The following is a 20,539-nucleotide window of genomic DNA, read 5'->3' as shown; positions in this document are numbered from 1 at the left end:
ATGCTCTTTCTTTCAGGCGACGTTCAGGATAAAAATGTTGAAGGACTGACTTACACTGTCTTTGTGTCTTTGTTTAGAAGCAGAGCGACACAGATGGATCCAGTTCTCAACCCTGTCATCACCGTGGTGGTGGGAAAGACTTTCGTTGTGACCTTTGTGGAAAAACTTTCAGTCGACAAGACGCCTTAAAAACACATCAACGTAGACACACTGGAGACAAACTGAAATACTGCAAAGAATGTGGGAGAAGCTTCACCACACCAAATGAGTTAAAAAAACATGAACTGATTCACAGTGGGGTTAAAAAGCACCTCTGTGATCAGTGTGGGTCATCCTTCACCACTGCAAGTAACCTTAAAAAACACAAACGAGTCCACACGGGAGAGAAACCATACAAGTGCAGACACTGTGACAAAAGCTTCTCACAATCAGGTAATCGTAAACTTCATGAACGTGCACACATGGAAGGAAACTACAGCTGTGATCAGTGTGACAAGAGCTTCAGGAATCTCAGATCATACTCCACACACAAACAATCCCACGTTACTAATAAACTGTTTCACTGTTACCAATGTCCCAAAACATTCACCTCATTATCTGCTCTGTGCAAACATCAGCGTGATCACTCAGGGCTGAAATCGCTCCCATCACAGTGAATCTGAAGAGACAGAAAGATCCTCTGGTTTCAGTGTCAGACTTAAAACCCTTGAGATCAGGCTCCACAGAGTTCAGATGGAATCTCCTGTAAAGATCTGATGAAAATGTTCCACTGGATGGATGGATGTATAATCTCTTTTTCTGAAGGTTGCTCTCTTCCTGTTTCTACGAGTGCTGACTGCACAGATGTAATATAGATCCATGTCACTGTTTGGAAGTATCAGAGAACTGCTGATGCTGTAAAGCTGCTGCTCAGTCTGATGGGCTGTTGTGTTGTTATTGGTGATGCTGGATGAAGGGCTGGTGGACCAGGTGAGCTCAGGTTGAGGGTAGATCCCGTCTGAGCTGCAGGTGATCCTTTGTCCTACTTGTTGGAGATTAACTTTACAGACTTGAGCTGGAAAAAAAACTAAGAATAAAAAAAACAAAAGAAAAATATATTTCTAAAGAAGTCAGAAAGAGATTTTCCTTTTCTGAAAATTGAATCTGAATCTCAGACCACAGTAAAATATAACATTTGTCTTAGTGTTTTGACAAAGCATTTCTAAATACAGATAATGATTAATGATGTAACATGTCATGTATTCTTTATGTATTTGAAGTGTTATAAAAATGACTCTGGATCAGTCCTGGTGTCACAGACAGGCCTCGGAGCTTCAAACCTCAGAAAGTCCCTTTGGCTCTGAGCTGAATTCCTCTGACACACTTTAACAACTATAAGTCAAAGGTCAGAGGTCATATGATTTGGGAATGACAATGCTGAATAACCACATCACTGATTAGGTATTGTAGTAACAACTCAGACTATTGTAATTATTTAGTTAATAATACGGGTTCAAGATGTTGTTTGTGGTTCAATTTCTTGCGTAGGTTGTAAATGTGGCAGCTTTAGTCTTTCCTCTCTTTTTAAAAAGAGTTTTGTTACCGTCCACATTCAGGATGATGAACATTTCACTGATGGTGCTGGTGTGGCACTGGTATCTCCCCTCATCCTGAATGTTCACCTCTGTCAGCTGGAGTGAGGCGTTTCCTCTGGAGACCTGATCCTTGGAAAGTGAAGTCCTACTTCTGACTTAATATATGATCGAGCAGTTATATAAACATGAATCTATCCACCGAGCTACTCCTCGTCTGCTGTGCATCCGTGTTCAGCAGCCTTTCATCTGTATCTCGGGTTTTGTATATTAAATAGTACCTGCTTCTGGGGTTCGACATGTTTCGGTTGTCTTATTTTACGTATATAATTAAGATGTTGTGAATAAGTATTTCAGTTGTATCCCGTAGTTGTTTGCTTGACATCGAGCTTTATCCAAGGAAAAGATTTAGCCATCCTTATTCAGATTTAACCATCCTTATATTTTGCTTGTTTTATTTTATTGTATTTTTGCACAACTCTGTTGCTTGTGAAGCTCGCACACAAGAATTTCACTCTCATGTAATGTACCCATGTACCTGCACATGTGATGTGACAATAAAAGTGATTTGATTTGAAAAACAAAAACACTGTCTGTCTTTCCTCCAAAATCACACTTGGATTACAGTTGGACTGATTTACCAGGTGGTGATACAAAAAATAAAAGTCTAAGCTATTTAAATCTATAGAACATAATCAACAACAGACCAGACCTGAAAGTGTGAAACATACTGTATTTGGCAAAAATATATATACAACAAAATATAATAAAAAATAATTATAAACAAATTATTTTTTGAATAAGTGTTTTCATTAAGTGTTAGATAATAAACTCAAAAAGCTGCACTGTATCATAACAGCCAAGGAGCAACAAAGTCAGTGTCCACGTCTACCTCACATTAAACAGACATATTTCATATGAAATAACTGAAATGTAAAACTGTAGAAAGCTGACTAAAATATTTTAATTCTCTTGAAAACACCATGAATGGTTTTCATGGGTACCCCCTTTAATGAGCTGATGGGGGCACCCAGTGTATTTAAAACTGAAGCAGAGTCTCCGAGTGAACGTCCAGATGTGATCAATAGTGAGTCAGGATGTGATTCCTTCAAGAGTATACAGCTGTGGTGAGAATTACATAAATATTGGAAATTGGAAAAGTTGCTGCTTAAGTTTTTCTAATAGCATTTTGCATACACTCCAGAATGTTATGAAGAGTGATCAGATGAATTGCATCGTCCTTCTTTGCCATGAAAATGAACGTAATCCCAAAAAACCCCTTACCACTGCACTTCATTGCTGTCATTAAAGGACCTGCTGAGACCATTTCAGTAATCGTCTTCTTAACTCAGGTGAGAATGTTGACGAGCACAAGGCTGGAGATCATCATGTCAGGCTGATTGTGTTAGAATGGCAGACCTGACATGTTAAATGGAGGGTGATGCTTGAAATCATTGTTCTTCCATTGTTAACCTGCAAAGAAACGCGTGCAGCCATCATTGCGTTGCATAAAAATGGCTTCACAGGCGAGAATATTGTGGCTACTAAGATTGCATCTAAATCAACAATTTATAGGATCATCAAGAACTTCAAGGAAAGACATTCAATTCTTGATATGAAGGCTTCAGGGCGTCCAAGAAAGTCCAGCAAGCACCAGGATCGTCTCCTAAAGAGGATTCAGCTGCGTGATCGGAGAGCGTGCTCAGGAATGGCAGCAGGCAGGTGTGAGCGCATCTGCACGCACAGTGAGGCGAAGACTGTTGGAAGATGGCCTGGTGTCAAGAAGGGCAGCAAAGAAGCCACTTCTCTCCAAAAAATAACATCAGGGGCAGATTGATCTTCTGCAGAAAGTATGGTGTATGGACTGCTGAGGACTGGGGCAAAGTCATATTCTCAGATGAAGCCTCTTTCCGATTGTTTGGGGCATCTGGAAAAATGCTTGTCCGGAGAAGAAAAGGTGAGCGCTACCATCAGTCCTGTGTCAGGTCAACAGTAAAGCATCCTGAGACCATTCATGTGTGGGGTTGCTTCTCATCCAAGGGAGTGGGCTCACTCACAATTTTGCCCATAAACACAGCCATGAATAAAGAATGGTACCAAAACAGCCTCCAACAGCAACTTCTTCCAATAATCCAACAACAGTTTGGTGAAGAATTATTGGAATTATTTTCCAGCACGATGGAGCGCCGTGCCATAAGGCAAAAGTGATAACTAAGTGGCTCGGAGACCAAAACGTTGAAATTTTGGGTCCATGGCCTGGAATCTTAATCCCATTGATAATTTGTGGTCAATCCTCAAGAGGCGGGTGGACAAACAAAAACCCACTAATTCTGACAAACTCCAAGAAGTGATTATGACAGAATGGGTTGCTATCAGTCAGGATTTGGCCCAGAAGGTGATTTAGAGCATGCCCAGTCGAATTGCAGAGGTCCTGAAAAAGTAGGGCCAACACTGCAAATACTGACTCTTTGCATAAATGTCATGTAATTGTCGATAAAAGCCTTTGAAACATTTGAAGTGCTTGTAATTATATTTCAGTACATCACAGAAAAAACTGCCAACAAAGATCTAAAAGCAGTTTAGCAGCAAACTTTGTGAAAACTAATATTTGTGTCATTCTCAAAACTTTTGGCCACAACTGTACTGGTCACTTACATAGCAGCTGCCTCTAATACATAAAAACATCCATGCAAAGTGCTCAAACTGTGGCACCATTCACACTGAAATCACGAGTTAGCCAGATGACTTCAAAAAACAGATCTAAAGCAGGTTTTCCATCTATGAAAGTTCCTGTTGAGTTTACATGAGAGACAAAATTATTTCAGCTCCTAATTTGATTCCAGAAACAATGTGAGCATTCAAAGTTGGCATTGAAAATGTTTTTAAAATATTTAAAAAATCGAAAGTAAACTGTACTCATTAAACTGAACATATTAACATACTGCTTTGAGAATTACATGGAAAAAATAATTACAGATGAAAAAACATTTCAATACCAGCTTTCAGAATCTTCTCCTGTGTTCCCAGTTTGAATTCAGGAGACAGACTCTTCTTTCTGTTTCCTTCCCAGCATCAAAGTCCTCACTCGTCTGCTTGTTGAGGTTTTTTTCTAATACTACAGAAGTTTGGACAAAAGTCGCAGCACTCTGTGGGACACTTCTAGTGTAAAAACTGATACAACATTATTTTACCTTCATGTGACCCAAAGACTCCTTTGTAAATATTGTTTGGTGTCACATGGCATTTCTTTCCTCACAGGAACACTGGCTTCAGTGATTTATGAAAAGCAGCATTTCTGTTAAATGACAATAAAAACAATCACATACTGTGTATTCATCATGAAGCACAACTTCTACAGATTTAAATAAACTGCAGCGATTCCAGCTGTTTTCTATGATAACATATCAGTTATGCATAGTGGTGAAATAATTTCAATCCTGAATTCAAATGAATTAGTAATAATCTATTAATTATTTATTAAATCATATCAAAAAAATAGAAACTAGACTGAATGCAGAGAGCAGTTTAGACCTTTAGATTCCACACTGTTCACAGAGAGCTGCTCTGTGTTTTAAGACATAAGATTTAATCATGTTCTGGTTTCACTCTTGAAAGTTTTCTCACATTTTCTTTGTAACCTGAGGAATGTTTTACAAACCATGAAAAATCATCAATACAAGCAACAAACACAATATGAAGTTGGAATTAAATACTGTGTGTAAAATGTCTTTTTACCTGATTATTCCACAGTACCAGGAGAGTTACTAATAAGCCTAAAACTACAATGACTGCAATGATCCCTCCTACGATTGCTCCAACATTAGATGAATTCCCTGAAATGAAAAAGAGGTCAGATAACTGATTTTTTTCCTTGGAAGTTTTTAAAAATGCATTTTGAGTTTATTAGCTGTGAGATGAACAACTCTGAGTCTGGCAGCAAAACATCATCAATGGAGCTTTAATAGCACAGTTCACCATGGCAACAGGTAAATAAATTGTAAATAAATGTGGACCAGGGAATATAAAAATGTCAGTGATATTAATCTTTAAAAAGGAGGGAAGAAAATAATCAGTTTGATCAGCTCAGTCCACTCCACCATCATCATCACACGCGGGGAAAAACTTTTTTATTAAAAAAACAAAACAAAATATTGACAGTGTTCCTGACAGATTACTCAGTTATATCAGTAAAGGTATCGAGCAAAAAAAAAAAAAACCCCACTGATATCTGATATTCAAAATGTTCCTTTAATTTTTTGAGTGTATTGCAGTGTGTTGTTTTTGCTATGCTTACACCCCCAAAAAGGAAAATAATGATGTTAATTTACCTTCATTGATCTTCACGAGGATATTAGTTATTTTAGCCTCCACAGCATCAGCGAGTTCACACGTGTATGTTCCCTCCTGATCTGAGGATAAGTCCTGCAGTGTGAGGCTGCCTGACTCTGACACATCCTTTACATGCTGCTTCCACTCCTCTGAGACGGTGTACTGACTGTCAGTCTTTGTCAGGATGATCTGACTGTGGTTGAATCTCCAGATGAGGTTTGTTACAGGGGTGTGTGAGGGGGAACAGTGGATTATTGTTTCAGACTGGCTCTCAGTCACTAATCCTGAAAGAACAGATGCAAACACACACAAAAAAAGTTTTTTATTTGATTCTAATTTAAAATGTTTGGTTTCACCTTTCTAGTGTGTATAAGCTGATGACTCATTACAATGTGACTTAATTTCTTTAATATCTGTAGAGACTTATCCTCAGACACCAAACTCTGAAGGATAGACTAATATTTCCTTTGATTACATGAAATACAAAAAAGTAAGGAATAACGTTTAAGAAAAGAACAAAATGACTTCAACAACTTTTCAAACCTAAATGAAGCTTTTAAAAGGTGGAATTCTTATTTTCCAAATGAGATGTTAAACTCACCTTGTTGCCTGAAGGTTGCTCTCTTACTGTTTCTGCGAGTGCTGACTGCACAGCTGTAATTCAGATTCATGTCACTGTTTGGAAGTATCAGAGAACTGCTGATGTTGTAAAGCAGCTGCTCAGTCTGATGGACTGTTGTGTTGTTGTTGGTGATGCTGGATGAAAGGCTGGTGGACCAGGTGAGCTCAGGTTGAGGGTAGATCCCCTCTGAGCTGCAAGTGATCCTTTGTCCTACTTGTTGGAGATTAACTTTACGGACTGGAGCTGGAAAAAAGAAGAAAAAAACAAAACAAAAGAAAAATAATTACTAAAAAAGTCAGAGAGAGATTTTCTTGTCTTTTCTGTTTATTTCATGTTAACATGATTTAATTTAACAAAAATCATGTAATTCTTGAATCTCAGACCACAGTAAAATATAGCATTTGTCTTAGTGTTTTGACGCAGCATTTCAAAATACAGATAATGATTAATGATGTAGCATGTGTCATATATTTTTATGTATTTGAAGTGGACTGGAGCTGAAAAAGAAAAAAACAAAGAAAAAACTTTGCTAAAAAAGTCAGAGAGAGATTTTCTTGTCTTTTCTGTTTATTTCATGTTAACATGATTTAATTCAACAAAAAAATGTGTAATTCGTGAATCTCATACTACAGTAAAATATAGCATTCGTCTTAGTGTTTTGACACAGCATTTCAAAATATAGTTATTAATTAATGATATAGCATGTATCGTATTATTTTCATAATTTGAAGTGTGATATAAAAATACTACGGATCAGCCCTGGTGTTACACACAGGCCCTGGGGCTTCAAACCCCAAAATGGTCCCTTTGCCTCTCAGCTGAATTGTGCTGACACACTTTTACAACTATAAGTCAAGATGAAGTCAAATGATTTGGTAGTGACAATGTAAAAAACCCACATTATTATAGTAACAACCAAGTCCATTATAATTATTTAGTTAATAGTAAATTAGAGCATGTACACCAAATGTAGCAGCATGACTGAGGAGGACACTTATTTTGGAGAACATAGGCCTATACGAGTCAGTTTTTGAAAGCTGGCAACCCCTTGTATAAGTAAAAAATATCATCAGTTCATGAGATGGTCTTTAAGACATGAACTACTTGATATGAGTGTACTGTACGTTTATGGTTATTGTGCAAACGGGTTTGTGATGTGGTTTTAGGTTGTTTATGCTTGAATTTGTTGTGTAGGGGTGTAAATGTGGCAGCATTAGTCTTTTCCCTTAAAAAAATGAAATAACAAAGTGAGTCTAACCTAACTCCATCAGAGCTGGTCATTCTGCTCTGGTGCTGATGCTGCTATTAGTCAAGTAGAGTAGAACCAGGGGTAATAACTGGATATATATTTTAAGTATTTTAAAATACAGTATTCTCAGTCACCAAAGGATTTAGACCAACACACAAGGCTGGAACCCTGACCTCATCTTCCAGGCTCCACCAGTACTCTATTTATTGGAGAAGATGTGTGACCATCTTTTCACAACCATGTAGTATCCAGATTAGCTGCTATTATTGTAACCCCCCCCCCCCAAACCCCCCCCCCCCCAAAACAAACAAAAACAAAACAAAAACAAAAAACAAAACAAAACAGGTCCGTGCCACCTGCCCACACACCCAAATTTGCATCCGTTAGCTTGTGAGTGTTGTGTTGTTGGTATTTACTTGTTATTTACTTCATATGTGCAAATAAGTGTTAAAACTAGTGCTGTCAGCGGTAATCTCGTTAAAATGACATTTACACCATAACCGCATTAACGGGGCAAATCTCTGTTTGCGTGCAGTCCCATGCACAGGGCGATCCGCGCTTACTCACTAACGGAGATTTGCCCCGTTAATGCGGTTATGGTGTAAATGTTATTTTAACAACATTAACGCTGACAGCGCTATAGTTAAAATAAATGTATATTCATGATGCTTTGACTCCATAGAAGGTGCCACTTGATTTTCATTTTATATATTTATTTCTTTACCGTCCACATTCAGGATGATGAACATTTCTGTGTTTCCACTGATGGTGCTGGTGTAGCACTGGTATCTCCCCTCATCCTGAACGTTCACCTCTGTCAGCTGGAGTGAGGCGTTTCCTCTGGAGACCTGATCCTTGAAAAGTGAAGTCCTACTTCTGAAGCTCTGGTTTTGTGCTCCAAGCTGGTCTTGGTCACCGTAGTATGAATGGACAGGAAGTTTTCCTTCTGTCTTAAACCAGTGGACAACAGGTTCAGAACTGCCATGGAAGCTGCACGGCAAGATGCATCTCTCCATAAAAATACAGGAGACCTGAGAGTCTGAGAATCAGTTAAAGACTGTGTTAGTGGGAGATGACATCACATTTACAGCAGATATTTACTTTTAATTATTGTTCTGTTAGTGTCATTTGTGTCTCGGCAGGAGAAGCAGAGACTAACATCGGGTGACTGTTTTCAACATACAGGTAACAGTGTGAATATAATACCTCTCATACAGGCTAATGTGATCAACTAAACAACTTCAGTCTCATTATGTGTCCCTGTGGACCTGTAACTGTGAAACAGTGGCTTGTGGTTACAACTGGTCCATTAAAAATTAAAAATTTCTTTTTTTCTTTCTTTTTTGTTTTACAGATCTGCTTGTATAAAGTTTTATTATTTCCATTCAGCCTTTTTGCTTGAGATAAGCAAAATATTTTGACATTACCTTTGCTCCATAGAAACTAAAATGTAAGAATTGTCTTATAATCTGCTGAATTACAAGGGAATTACAGATTTATATAAATACAGTGATGTAAGAAGTGAAAAAGCTGTATATTTGTTATGATAATGCTGCTTTTATGTCATGTGCATCAATGTGTGCATACGCTTGTACATACTTGGTAGTGATTTAATAAACTCAGTCAAATAGCAAAGTTTCACTTCATTAACACTTAAGAGTTGAATATATTGTGATATCAAGGGCAAGTTAAAGCAAAGTTAAAGCAAAGTAAATATTTTGGCATCATGCTGCTCCGGTATTTGCTTCACTTACCTGCTCTGGAAACTCTCAGTATCCACAGAAACTCCACGACCACCAAAAACATAGTGCAGGACACCCTGATCATATTTCTCTAAGATTTCATGTGACGGTGCAGCAGTGAACAGAAAAAATTACCATACGGGTGGCAGTTACATCCAGATAGGCAGGATTTTCATTCCTTTAAGTCAAGTTTGAACATGCCTGAAATACAAGGAAGAAAAAACAAATGCTGAAAAAAGAAATGCTGTTAACAGTCATTGCCCTTTTCAATTCTTTTAACTGCAACAGTTCAGTTTACACACAGAACAACAGAAAAACCTGCAAAACAAATCCAACTATGCAACACAGAGGACAAATCTCTTTCTACAGTTGAAAAAAACTGAATGATTATTATAAGTTCTTTAAGAAGAAAGTCCAATACAGACTGTAGCAACGTTATGTACATTTTCCCAGTTAGTGGTATGTAAGACATCAAGCAAGCATAACCTAAATAGGAAGATTACAGGTAGATATGAGTAGATGGAAGTCAGAAAACTCTCAGGAATATGTCCTGAAAATAGAAAATGCCCCAAAGCAGCTGAAGGAATGAAATGGAATTTACATCCAGAAAAGCCAAAACAAATCCAGATAACTTCCTGAAGAAAACAAGTAAATTCTCCTGCTCAGTTATGATTGGGGGCTGCATGTGAGGTAAAGGACCAGAGGACACTGGAGTAAGTTCCTCAACAGTAAGTTGACATGTGTACACTGAAATTTCAGTGACACATTCAAAAACTGTCTGGGTCCTGATTGGACTGATTTCATTAGGGACAGTGGGAAAAAATGGCCCATGGAAATGTTGTAAAGCTGATCTGTCAGTGGCTTTTGGAGAAAAGTGGGACAAACTCAAAAGAGACTGCTTTTCATTAATGCAGAGAAATCAAGCCTTTGTAAACGCCCGCGGTTCAACGAAGAACTCAGTGTAATGCATTTGTTAACGATTCCAACGTTTTTCTACTTGATCTGCAAAAGAAACATCCAACAAATAAGTTATTCATTTTAAATTGTATGTCTCACAAAGACAGAAACTCGAGCCGTTAAACAAAAATGTTTTATATGTTTCGGTGATTAGTTTATTTTCTACAACATCCCAGATGTGTGCTGATTTCATTACTTTTTCAGGTGCTGTATCAGAAATCACCACAACAAACAAACAAATGTGTCGATTAAAACAGACGATTTTTTAAAATGTATGTCAATGAGCAGAGTTTAACAGTCTCGAACCTGGAACCAGACGATCTGGTTCACAAGTAACAGAGTTAGTTAGATCTCAAATGTCCTATGACGGCCAGAAACTTAAACTTAAAAGTAAGTAAGTAAAAGCAAGTATGAAATCGCACCCAGTCAGACCACAGCGAAGAACAAGAAAATGAGAATCACTCACCCACACATTCGTTTCATAACTCTCCCGACAGCCTGTGTGCAGAAACACCCCACCGGAGAACAGAACGAGGCAGGATTTAGCACTCCGTGAAGTAGCTCCACATGTGAGTCACTGCGCTCCAGATGTTCGTTAGACATGAGAAAAACAAAATGCGAAAGCTCCACCTAACAGGCACAAATCAAAATGCGAAAGCTCCACCTAACAGGCACAAATCAAAATGCGAAAGCTCCACCTAACAGGCACAAATCAAAATGCGAAAGCTCCAGAGTATGGGGAATCTGTGAACTGTTACAAAAATTGGACAAAACACAAATATAAGAAGGTTTTTTTTTCAAAGCTTTGTCTTCTTTTAACTTTTTCTTATAACATACTAGACTCATGTTTTTTGTTCTTAGCTTATCCAGTGATGTGACAAGTCAGTTTTGTAGCTTGATTTTCCCACAAGTACTTGATCATCTTTTTCTCCACCTCATACCTCCCTCTGTGTTCTTGTTGGAAGAGCCTGTCGGAGCAAATCCCTGGAGATTGTTCAAAAAACAACTCACACTCTGAAGGAATGCTTCACTCCACTCCTACTCACTGGTGCAGCCCAGCACTGAGGTGCTGACCTCTGTCCCACATCTCAGCAGTTTTGCGATGAACACTGGAAGTTTCTCACTATTCTTTTAATCTGCTTTTGAGTTCACTAGCCCTCCAGCAAATATGACACTTTCATTACTGTATGATCTGAAAAATGTTTTATATTCATGAGACATTATGAGCACATGTCTAAAAGGAATACAGAACTCAGCAGTGTAGGCAGATTGTCTATAGTACAGTATTACTGTTGCATTTGTATTGTTGATTATCATTTATGCTTAGAAATATCTACTTATATATGCTTAGAGTTTTATAATTAGTTGTAGATTGATAGAGGTTTGATCCTTAGTAGTCTGCAGGGACGTTGTTTGCATTCCAGAGTGTTCTGGCTTTCACACCCACATTCTGGGAGCATGGGAGAGGTCGTACCTTCTCTTATTGTTTTATGGTAGGATAAATGTGTCTATATCTGTTTTAGTCTAAGTGCCTTTTGTTTAGGTGAACTGTCTAAAATGAATACAGAACTCAGATTGTCAGATTGTCTATAGGACAGTATTACTACTGCTGCTAAACTAGAACCACTGCAAACACCCATCCTATAATGGCTATGATGATGATGATGCAACACTGGTGGAGTTCTCTGAAATAGTTTTCTGAACTTTAACTATGCTCAGCAGTATATCAGTTATTAGTGTTTCCTCAGCACCGCTGCCTTTGCACATGTATGTTCCCTCATGTTCTGAAAATAAGTCCTGCAGTTTGAGGTTTCCTGACAGATATATTCTGCAGCTGCTAATGCTGCTTTTCTTTGGCTGTGTAGTATTTGTTACTTCCATGTCAAGTCACAATGGTGCCATGGTTGAATGTCTAAGCAACATTTTTTTTAAATCACAAACACACAAATTTAGGAATTCAAACTATTCAGAATCGTGAACATGTGAAAATCCGCCCCCTTTTTTTTGTTTGAAACATTTAAAAGTTTGGAATTGGTGGAATTTGGTAACTTGTTTTTAAATCAATAACAATGACAAAAGAAAACAGAAGAGATAACAGAAAAATAAAAGTTAAAGTTTGGAGTAAAATAGTAAATTATTTCATTTCCCAATATCCTGGTTGAATGTTTTAGGTCAGTTTGCTGTCTTTGTAAAAATAATGATACAAAAGTTTTGAAAAAATGAAGGTTGCAGTGCCTCACTATGAACATTCCAGACAATGAAAAACCCATAATAATTATATCTTTCATTTTGTCTTCATGCCTTAAAGACACAATGCTTTGATCAAAGCTGCTTAATTTTCCAACTTAATAATGCTTTTGCTGCGTATACTTTGTGTTGGTTTTATTGACTGTGCCTTCAAATCTAAAGAGAAAGAGGCTTTCTGTTTTTTCATGTCATGGATGTTGTTGAACGCTGCTTCAGTCTGACACACTATTAAATCATTGTGACTAGACAGCAGTTTAATTAGAGTCATTATAGACATCTGATTGTATCTTAATGACCATAACACTGTTTTCAAACAAGTGAATTTTTACAGAGTAGTTCAAACAGATTTTCTCATGTAAGATAAGATAAAAGATAAGATAAAACTGTCATGGTCCCTGTGCCCCGCTGGTCAACCCTCTATTAGGCAATATGTTTGTGGTTTGTTTGCTCTCTCTCTCTCTCTCGCCGCGGCGACGTTCATTGCGGGCTCCCGCTGCTGGCCCACACACCTGCTCTCATTACCGCACCGGCCGCTGATCCCAGCTGATTACTGCACTACTTAATATGCACTAGTCTTCGCTGGATCGTTGAGCTATCAGCGTCAGTCAAACTTGTGTATCTGCCAACCTGTATCTTGAAAGCCCTTTGTTATTATCCCGCTAGCCCGACTTTTTGTGTTTAGATCGTTTTTGGAACCGGATTCTGAGAGGAGTGACTGAGGAGGAGCCTTTTGTACAGAAAGTGTGGAGCACCTTTTCCCCTAACCCTGTTTCCCACGGACCCTGGTGACCCAGACCCGTTTCCCCTGCACGTTGTATATAGCCACTTGGTGATTGTGTTCACTGTGAATAAACACACTGTTCTTCGCTTAAAGGAATACCCTGGCCTGCGCCTGAGTCTCTTTCGGGAAACCATATCAAAAACTTTATTAATCCCTCGGGTGGGTTCCTCTGGGAAATTCGGTATGCGTTTCGCTGTCTTTACGTTGTTGCTCTGAGGAATTGAATCCAGAAGATATGATCATCAGTAGAGATAACATAAACAAAATGAACTGCAAAGTGAAGCAAGAACGTTTACATTTACCTCTTCTGCTTTTATACAGCATGAAGCCTACTGCTTCTTCTGTAATAATAATAATAATAATAATGGATTGGATTTATATAGCACTTTTCAAGGCACCCAAAGCGCTTTACAATGCCACTATCCACTATTCATTCACTCTCACATTCACACACTGGTGGAGGCAAGCTACGGTTGTAGCCACAGCTGCCCTGGGGCAGACTGACAGAAGCGAGGCTGCCATATCGCGCCATCGACCCCTCTGGCCAACACCAGTAGGCAGTAGGGTAAAGTGTCTTGCCCAAGGACACAACGACCAGGATAGAGAGCCCGGGGAACGAACTGGCAACCTTCCGGTTACAGATACGCTTCCCAACCCCCTGAGCCACGGTCGCCCCTTATATTGTAACCACAATAGGTCTAATCACAGAGTCAGTTTTAATGTCTTTTGGCTCAGACCTCATCACAACTCTGAACTGGATCTTTTTTTTTTGTCAAAATGATTATATAATTTATTGATTTATAAAGCTTTTATATAATTTGTTTTATGGCTTTATTGGAAGAGGTTTGACGTCAAACACATAAACAAACTTAAAATGAAGATGGAAGACCAATTAAAATTAATTTTGAAAGATGTCAATGGTTACTTGCTGAACTATGAAATCAAGCATGTTTTCTGTTGCATACTGTGGAGTAAAGGTCATATAATATTGGCTTCTGCCTACATAATTAAACAGGTACGGAGGTTCAGACTCAAGCTGCCTCTCCTTTGATGGTGAAATCAGACAATTAAGAAAGTATGTGATTGAGTGTAACAAGAGGTGCTTATATTTTAGAAATGTTTACTAGATAATATGTACTAGGAAAAAATGGAAAAAATATGTATTCTTTTGGTTTAATTCAATGTTTAGCACTACAGCAGTTCATATTAAGATAGTAATCAGTTTCATTGTCTTTTTTGACTCAATGACAGTAGATTAAAACAACCTTAAACAAAATAAACTAATTAATTAGATTTATTGAATGGGTAGTTACTTTTTCTAAAGGTTTTTGTCTCTTCAGCATCACTAACATCACATGTGTAAATTCCCTCCTGAAAACTTCTGCTTCCATTTCTCTGAGATTGTGTAGTTGGCCAGAGTCCTATTCAGGATGACCTGATTATGGTTGAATCTCTACATGAGTTGAATGTTTGAGGGACTGCATGAGATTGTGTTGTCATACTCATGCACATTTTCAGAAGCTGAAATATTATTCCAAAAACACAAAATTTCCAGCAGGTGATCTAGCAGATTTTTAGTGTCTTTTCTGTCTCTCTCTCTTCCCCTCTGTTTTTCTTTCCTTCTCCTTTTGTTGAGCCTCTTCCCGGCTTCTCTTTGTCTTTCTCTGTCCTCTCCCCCAGTCCTGTCTGTTTCGACTGTAATAACTTATTACAAGTAAAATAAATAAATAAATAATAAAGATTGAATAAACTATGACAATCAAGTTGCCCTGTATGGCAAAAGCCATAATAATCCATTTGGGAAGATAAATCTGTTGGGCAGTTTTCTTGGCCTTCAGACAATAATTCTTGTTGGAGCTATTTGTTCTTATTTTTTTATTATTATTTTGAAATTAGTTAAAGTTTGTTGTTAGTTTACTTATATTTTGGGGTTTATTTACAAGTTTATTTGTAGGTTAATATTTGTTTCAATGTTTTGTTTGTTTGATGTTACCTTGTTAAATTAGTCAGTAAGAGCTGTAGGGCCATTTTGTTTCTATAAATAAAGAGCCTGGTATAGGACCAGCATGCACTGGGGTGGGCCTATAGTTTTTTACCAGAGCAGGAGAAGCAGCAGGAAGTAACAAAAATGGATCTTGTTATTGCCAAACTGGATAAAATAAACCATTAAAATGCAACTTTCAAGTCTGGACAGTCGACTTCTTTTGCCTGCATACGAAATAGTATCTCAGTGCAGCAGTGGCTTGTGGACTTTTAATTGTGGGATGTTTGGTTGGTCAAACAAAAGGAATTGCCACTACAAAAAGTAAAAAACCCGCCCGTGGACAAAGGAATAATCCTTCATTAATGGATATATTGGATATATGGATTTCAAGGATCACCGTCGAACTCAAATAAAAGTTACTGGATCGTCTGTGAGTACTCCAGACGGATTTGATGTTGAGGCCTGGATCAACATGTCACTCGTTCATCAAAGCTGGTGAGTGATAATATTGTTTAAGCCGTAAAGGAAAACGGTGAAGCTATTGGAGTTTAAAGACATTATTTCACTACAAAGACTGATGAACTGAGTTTTGATGTACTAAATTGGTGCATAATTGGATCGCTAATTGAAACATGCCAACGCCCTCTGTGGAAATGTTTGTTCACTGCAATCAGCAGGTAAATGGAAGTCATGTTTGCGCTTTATGCTATGGATTCTCAGTGTGCTGTGCATCTTTATAATGTTTGAAATAATCCAAGAGAACAATAAAAATGTCGGATATTAAGAGTAAACAAGAGGATGACACTCAGATGCAAGCAGAGAAAAGAAGCATCAAATTTACGCCAAAATATTTGGATTTGTATATAAAGACATGCCAAGAAAAGCGGAGTTCAATGTGTTAGCAAGCATCTAAGTACATGGGGAACATTTCTTCTTTAATGACATGAGAACGTTAAGGAAGTGTCTTCTGAATTTGGGAAGTTTATTAAATGCTATCAAGATGCAAACGCTTTGCAAGAATCCTTTTTAAGTTCGCCACTGCCAGAAGATGAAGTGAAAAGGCAAACCGCACATTTTCAGTCGAAGGTGACAGCATTCTCTGTTTTTATGGACAAAGTAAAGGTTTGGTTGCAGGAAGCAGGCGAGCCGTATGCTGAACAAAGTAATACTGCTCTTAATGATCAAGCTGTTGAAAGTTTGGATGAAATAAATCATTAAGACAGTGTCTCTAATATCTCAAGTGTAAAGCCACCTTCGAAAACAATGTCACAGCAAAGTCGAATTTCATCAACATCTTCCGCACGCATTAAAACTGCGGCTGACAAAGCAGCGCTCATGGAGCGACTCGCTGCATTAAAGAAAAAACATTCTATTGAAGCGCAAGAGGAAAAACTGAGAAAAGAAAAGGAGAAATTATCCTTGGAAACAGAGCTGGCAGCAACCAATGCAAGCTTCGTGTCTTAAAAATAAACTCAGTTTGTAGCTCTGAGCGTTCTGATGGAATGAACTCTTATTTTGAAAGAGGGCACGTACAAGAAGCGCCTAGTTTAAATCCTTGTGCTGATACATTTGTTCCGGCAGAAAGAGATTACTCTGGTACAAATTCTGCATCTGAATCACAAGTAATCATACCTAGACAAAGTCGAAACCAACATCAGGTGGATGATTCAGCTCAAGTGACGCAGCAAACACAGCCTCAGTCTCATACTTTGACTGAGAATTGCACGAAGGAGATTGTCAATATTATGCAAAAACAAAATGACATCACTACTTTGCTTGTAAAACAAAACATATCTTCTGTCCTTCCAGCCAGAAACATCCCCATGTTTGATGGAGACCCTTTACAGTACAGATCATTTATGAATGCCTTTGAAAATGGAGTGGAAGCTAAAACTGATAACTGGAGCGATTGTTTGCATTTTTTAGAGCAGTTCACTAGGGGGCAGCCTAAAGACTTGGTGCATAGTTGTCAGCATTTACCTCCTGAGCAGGGCTATTCCACAACCAAACATCTTCTTGAAGAACATTTTGGGAACGAAAATAAAATTGCCTCTGCATATATGGAGAGGATTGTGAGTTGGGCACCTATTAAAAGTAAGGATGTGAAAGGTCTTCAGTCATTCTCTCTTTTTCTTCAAGGATGTTCGAATCTAACACAGCAAGTTGTTTATATGAAGGAGTTGGATTTGCTGTGTGAGTGATTGTTATGAAACTTCCATACAAATTGAGGGAAAAATGGAGAGTTGTTGCCTATGAACTGCAGGAACAAAATGGTCACAGAGCAGTGTTCACTGATCTGGTTGCCTTTATAATAAAACAGGTGAAAGTAGCATCAGATCCACTGTTTGGCAACATCCAAGACTTGCAATCTGGAAGCAGCTTTAAAGTTTCAAGTTCCACCAAGCAAAGAAAAAAGGGAAGTAGTTTTGCCACTAATTTCAGTACAGTTCCAGGAGTCAAAACTCAGTCCACTGGAAGCAGAACAAATTCCACTGTTCTGCATAGTTGTTTGTTTTGTTCACACAGCAATCATTTACTAGAGAATTGTAAGCAGTTTAAAGCTAAAATGCATCGGGATAGGTTGACTTTTATCAAGGAAAGGGGAATTTGTTTTGGTTGTTTAAAAGTTGGTCACACAAGCAAAGACTGTAGGAGTCGTTTGGATTGCAATGTGTCACCAAAAGCACCCAGGGGTTCTTCATATAGAGCGAAAAGATCCAGGTGCACCCTCAGAACAAGCTCAACAGATGACAAGCTCTAATGTCAACTTGTCAACTGCAACCACTCAGACATGTGGGCATATTGGGGCCGGTCATGAAGTTGATGCAGTTTTTCCTATAGTTCCAGTTCAAGTTAAGAGCCAAAAGAGCAATAAAATTGTGCAAACCTATGCGTTTTTGGATCCTGGAAGTTCAGGTACATTCTGTACAGAAACCCTGGCAAAAAGACTGAATCTAAAAGGTAAAAAGACCAACATCCTTTTGAGAACAATGAGTCAAAATAGGATTGTTAGTGCACAAGTTCTGTCTGGTTTGGAAGCAAATGATTTCATGGCGTTGCCAGATGTGTTGACTCAAAAGACCATGTCAATTTCTGCAGTCAATATTCCCCAGCAAGGCGACATTGATCAGTGGCCTCATCTTAAACCTGTTAAACTTCACAACATTGATGCACAGGTGGATCTACTGATAGGCACTGATGCTTCCAATGTTTTAGAGCCATGGAAGGTGATAAACAGCGTGGAGGGTGGACCGTATGCTGTAAAAACAAAAGCTGGCTGGGTCATAAATGGTCCCCTGCGCACTGGAAGTGCCAGTGGAAATAAAAACAACCGCACTGCTGTAACAGCCAATAGGATTTCTGTTGAGCGTCTTGAAGAAATGTTGATTAAACAGTACAATTGTGATTTTAATGAAAGATCATCAGAGGAGCAGACTGAAATGTCCAGAGAGGATATGTGTTTTATGGATATTGTTAGTAGTTCAATAAAACTTATTGGAAATCATTATCTCATTGATTTGCCTTTCAGGAGAGAAGGTCCCAGCTTGCCAAATAACCTCTGTGTTCCTTTTCAGAACCTCCCTGCAGGACCGTCCAACAACCAGAAGGGGCATTTTGTCTGTGGTCAGATCACTGTATGATCCTTTGGGAATCTTGTCTCCCTTCAGTATGCCAGCTAAACTGTTGCTACAAGAGCTTTGCCAAGAAAATTTGAAGTGGGATGAAGTTATTCCCCACTCTCTTTCCCAGTGGTGGCATGATTGGCTGGAGGATCTCCAGCTGATTTCAAAGTTCAAAGTGGAACGTTGCATTAATCCAAGTTGCTTTGGAAGACCAAATAAGGCACAACTTCATCATTTTTCTGATGCAAGTCAAGATGTTTATGGAACAGTGTCATATTTAAAGTTGGAAAAGAATAACATCATGCATGTTGCTTTTATCCTGGGAAAGGCTAGAGTTGCTCCTCTCAAGCAAACTACAATTCCCAGGCTGGAATTGACGGCTGCAGTTCTTGCAGTTCGAGTGAATATGCTGAGTGAACGACTCAGAGGGATTGGTGTTTCCTCCAGATTAAACAAGAGATCTTGTGCTTTTTAGGCAGGAGTGTATAGCACTACACTATTTTTTTTTTTCTTCAAATTGATTGCATTGTAATGGGAAAAAGTTACTTGTGACAATGTTCCTCCATGATGGAGTCCAAAGAAAGCAATCTACAATTTATTTGTCTGTTAAGACTGTGTAATGTACAGTCACATTGCATCTATTACACATATGCTACAGGGTATTGGCAAACCGTGCCTTTTATGCACAGTAGTGCCTACTAGATAGGAACTAACATCCAGGTGTATATAAATTCTAAATTCTAACCCTGCCTCGTTCTGGGCTGCATGATGAGGTTTGTATAGGCATCTGGACTTTTACAATATCTACAGCCTTCTTAGTCTCTTAAAGTAATCAAAATTAGGCTATTGTGTGTTACTTTGAATTACAATTGCCAGAAGATATACAGACTAAGGCATTTTGTTAAACATGGTGAAGTAAGAAAGAAAGATCCCGTCTTCACTAAGGTGTTATTTCTTATAGTATCATTGCCACTTCCATGATTACTTTTAGAAACTCTAGGAAGTATAGTGAAGCATTCTATAAGGATAAGCTACTATGAGATATTTAAGGAATGATGGGTCCTGATTAAAAAATAAAAAACAAAAACCCGATGCCCAGGCATGACAGTCATTCCAAGAGGTCCTGTGCACACTTGCACACATTTATACCAGAGAGTGAAGGATGTTGGGTGAGAGAGAAAACTGGTAGGAAAAAAAACATAACCATATCAACTTCAACTAACCATATCAAATAGCAAACCAATTAAATGTGCACTTTTAAACATGCTATCTCCATCCTCTTAGTCCATGTTTGTCATGGTCCCTGAATCCTCTTATGTTCTCCTGCTTTTCCCCATCTTTTTCTCTCACTCTTGGTTTCCCCCCTCTCTGTCCATCTGTCAGTGTATGTGTTGTAGTGATGTTTATTTCCCCTTTTCTCCAAAGGTGACTCCT

At 38.4% G+C, this 20,539-nt stretch overlaps 1 pseudogene across 1 annotated transcript in view; it reads left to right on the top strand.

The window, feature by feature from the left end:
- The window catches only part of LOC148101542 (uncharacterized), a 40,316-nt pseudogene extending 39,565 nt beyond the window's left edge, over positions 1-751 (top strand). The window contains exon 5 of the transcript XR_015719663.1: positions 78-751. The product of XR_015719663.1 is annotated as an uncharacterized LOC148101542 (transcript). The remainder of the gene's footprint in view (positions 1-77) is intronic.
- The last annotated feature ends 19,788 nt before the right edge of the window (positions 752-20,539 follow it).

This window comes from Neolamprologus brichardi, chromosome 9 (assembly GCF_056152115.1).
Source record: "Neolamprologus brichardi isolate AB-2024 chromosome 9, ASM5615211v1, whole genome shotgun sequence".
Taxonomy (NCBI): Eukaryota; Metazoa; Chordata; class Actinopteri; order Cichliformes; family Cichlidae; genus Neolamprologus; species Neolamprologus brichardi.
This window is presented reverse-complemented; position numbering and strand designations above follow the sequence as displayed.